This window comes from Triticum aestivum, chromosome 4A, assembly GCF_018294505.1.
Source record: "Triticum aestivum cultivar Chinese Spring chromosome 4A, IWGSC CS RefSeq v2.1, whole genome shotgun sequence".
Taxonomy (NCBI): Eukaryota; Viridiplantae; Streptophyta; class Magnoliopsida; order Poales; family Poaceae; genus Triticum; species Triticum aestivum.
The window spans coordinates 635,736,293-635,740,517 of record NC_057803.1 but is presented as its reverse complement, the minus strand read 5'-3'; positions in this window follow the sequence as shown (position 1 = coordinate 635,740,517).

Genomic DNA, 4,225 nt, shown 5'->3' with positions numbered 1-4,225 from the left:
TCTTCCCAAGTTCACAAAAAATCTTTTACATTTCTGGTGGTTGCCAAAAGCATAATATGACCAGGACAAACATAAACTTTGAGGCTGAAAGGAAATCAAGTAATGAACCACATAGGAATAATTTTGTGCTATTTCTGTTATGGTTTTGTGGACAGTATTTGACCTTATGGTAACTAGTTGGGGTCAGGTTTTGGGGTTTTGATTATTGGTATGAAGTACTGACAGAGGATCTTATTCACACCAAGTTTTAGTTAAACACTGGTACTTGAATGATTTTGTGCTACTTCTGTTGACAGAGAATGGCATGTTAATACCATATAGGTACCCAAATAATGTTGCTATGATGTATTGGGGGAGAAATGGTCCAGTATTGCTTGTAGTGGTTTGTCCAAAATGTTGAATGATACTGCTTGGAGATGCATATATTGTTTCACCTCTTCACATGCCAATGTATATTCCATGTTGTGATGGAGGCCTTTTTTGCCTTGTCCACCCGAGAGGCCCTTGAGTTTGCTGGAATGTCGATTAACTTCCGTTCCGGCAAATTCGGGTACTCCATATGTCCTATTTTCAGCAAAGGTCATGCTGAAATTTTCCGTGAATTTTAGCATGACTTTGCTAAAAATAGGACATATGGGGTACTTGTAACTAATGCATGGGCCGGGGTATCTTAGTAGTTAATTAAGTAGGATCAAGTGCCCCGGCGTACTTGTGACTAATGCATGGCTTTTAGGGTGCCTCGGTGTCGATAAAAACCGAAATGATGAAAGCTTAGGCTTTTAGGGTGCCTCGGCATCGAAAAACCCTCAATGATAAAAGCTTAGCTTTTAGGATGCCTCGGTGTCGACAAACCCTAAATGATGAGACCATGATCTTGTTCCTTGACAATAACCAACTTTTTGACCAAACTTTGTTCCTATTTAGAGAGAAACATGGCCAACAATGATGAGGCCGGGGGTTCGGGCGTCAAGGCATTCTGGAAGCTGTCCCAGGAGATGGAGGAACAACCTCACTTGTATGAGGACGCCGCCTTCCCCACCGATCCTGAGACCACTGATGGTACCGCCGAGGATGACCCCACTAATGCCACCACTGATGGTGCCGCCGAGGATGCCACCACTGATGATGGCGGCGCACACACAGATGGCAGCCAACCGAAGAGGCAATGGAAGGACCGGCGCCTGACCGTGCTCCGCACCCTCAAGGAGGAAGTTACTGAAGTGGACTCCGACGGGAATCCAACGGCGCCCAAACGAATAGTCAAGGGGTACTCGCTTCAGCTCGGGTGCATTCTTCGGAGCACCGTCTCGATCAACACCGAGAACCTGAGGCATCCTGACCGAGGGAATTTGCGCAACCTCCTCTTCACGAAGCTGCACGAACGATACAAGTTCCCCGCTGAATTTGAAAACACAAGCCTCAAAGGGAATAAAGTGAACAATGCTGCCCTCACGAAGATGAGCAAGGCCCTGTCTACTTGGAAAAGCAATGTGAAGAGAATGATCGAGAAAGGTGAGAGTTATGAGAAGATCAAGGAGAAAAATCCTTCGATCACCGAAGATGACTACAACGACTTCAAGATCAATTGCTCGAGCACCGCAAACTCCGAATCAAGTAAGTGGGGGAAAGAAATGCGGGAGCTGAACTTAGGGGAACACACACTCGGTCCCGGCGGTTATAGAGTGGCGGAGCCTATATGGGACAAGGAGGAGGCGGACCGTGCCGAGCAAGGCCTACCGCCCCTCTTCGATAAATACGGTGACAAGCAGACGAGGAACTTTGTCAGGGCCCGGTACAAGAAGGACCCGAAAACAAAGGAGCTTACCACGGATCCGAAGACCAGGGTGCTTGAGCTTGTTCTGGTAAGGAATACACCCCTGTGTAATTAGCTCCATATGGTTGCATTCTAATTAATGAAGCCAAATTTCTAAATGGTTCACATTCCTTCCGCAGGCGACTGAAAGCAGTAGCGCGGGGTCGACTAAGAGCAACCCTTGGGACACCACTCTAAATAGGGCGTTGAATGTAATGAAGAACAAGGATAAGCTCAGTAAGCCGACGTCAGCTGGTCGTGTGGCCGACAAAGGCTTGTCGACAAAATGGTCGTCATACTATAACACTGGTGGGCGAAAGGAGAAAAAGACCAGCTCGGAAAGCCAGGCGCGCGAGGTTCAAGAACTCAGGGCACAGGTGGCGCGGATTCTGGAGATTGTCCAAGAGCAAGTGGAACAACAACTTGGAAGGACGATCACCGCCATTGTGCCTACCTTGATCCAGGGGATTAGTGCGTGGATTGCGGGCGGCCAACAGGGGCCGCCCCCGATTCCTAGCTTCACGGCCAGCAACTCGCAGAACGCGATGGCGGGGCCATTGGTGTCTCCGACGCTGGCACGGGAGCTTAATGCACCCGGGTGTACGCCGGCCGGCACCTCTGCAGCAAGCGGCCCCTCTGTCAATTGCACGCCCACCGTTGGCGGTGCCTCGACATTAGCCGAGCTCGACGCCATCATCACGGTAACTAATTAAGCCTCTCTGGCCGAGGACTTCATCTCCTTGCCTTTGACTGGGCAGCCCTGACGCCCTACATGTTTTCGCAGGGCACCGCCGACGTTCCGTGCACTCTGCTGCACTTCGTGAACAATGAGTTGGTTGATGTCGCCAAGGGCAAAATCACAGCCGGGCAACCCCTTGTTCCACGGTACCTAGATGCCACCCAACTTGTTTAGGGTTCAACTGGTTCGGGTGCTGCCAGGCTGCGACGAGTTGTTACCTCCGATTCGACCCGTCGGGGCCGACGTTGATGACGTGATGACCCTCAGCGCCTGCCTGAGCTGGCCCCTGCTTTGGCCGAAGAGCCAGATTCGTTTGGGGGCGGGGGACACCACCCCAAAGACAACACCGCCAGTCGTGCCGGCGCCAAGTCGGCCCCATGGCAAGACCGCCGCAACGGTGCCGGACATCCCTATGCCACTAGATCCAAACATGCATATGGCACAGGATCAGAACGACGACGACGACGATACATTTGCCAACGTCGATCAGTACTTTGCCGATCATGGGTACGGTGGCGACTTCATGGGGCCTCCTTCTCAAGAACCCAACCCAACAAAAGACGTGCGCGATCTAGCTGGTACCGCGGAGAAGGCAAGTTGCAACAGGCATCGTCTGCCGTTCAGCTCTCAGGAGACGCCTCCAGCTGCCGACTTCACCGAGCCTCAAATAGGCGAGGTGCGAAATATTATCAGCCCCAACACACTCAAGAAGGTGGTCTGTGAGGAGAACTCGGTCCCATTACAGGAGAAGAAGAAGGCACGCAAAAGAAAGACTAACAAGGGTGCGGGCCAGCCGGCATCGAGTACGATCCATGCTCAGGACGGGCCACCTTCACCTGAGGATATCTCGAGGAGGGTGCATGTGGCGGGTAGGCCGATGCTACCGAGAAATATGCTCAATGCTGCAACCGGTGCTATGCGGAGTCTGCATGACAGTGTTCTTTCTTTGGAGAAGCGGCGTCTCAGAGAGAAGGATGTGGCATACCCGGTTTTCGCGTCCAAGGTGCCAGAGGGCAAGGGCTTTGTGGATAACTCCATCGGGGGTACGATTGTCTTGCGGTTTGATGACATCCACGCTATGTTGAACCTTCATCCGCTGCACTACACCTTCGTTCGGCTATTTTCTCTAAGTATGGAGATGCGGATCATTCACGACAAGACCCCGGACATCGTGATAGTCGACCCCTTCTACATGTGTGCCAAGATCTTGGGTAGCGCTGGGGACCGGCAAGTCACGAGTTCTTACCTCGAAGGCGTCATTCTGGCAAACCAAGATAAGGATAACTTCCTCGTGCCTTACTTTCCCGAGTAAGTCCTCCCCTCAACCGCCCCGTAACATATGAATTCTTAGATTTCGATCGTTTTTCTTTTAACATTCCGTGTTTTCTGCAGTGACACACCTTGCACGCTCATCCTCCTAAGCCCCAAATATTCCATGGCCACGTATTTCGACCCGGACCGTCATTCGAACATAGACTACACAAATGCCTAGAAGGTTCTTGATGATGTTCTCCCCGGCTATGCCAAATATGGAGGCACCTTCACCAGGCCTATTCGTAAGTACGACAAGCATGTGTTCTCCCACAATACGACGTTCTGTTGCGTCAAGCAGCCGCCTGGCGGTCAGAAGGGTGCCTACTATGCCATCCATCACATGCGGGCGATCGTACGGG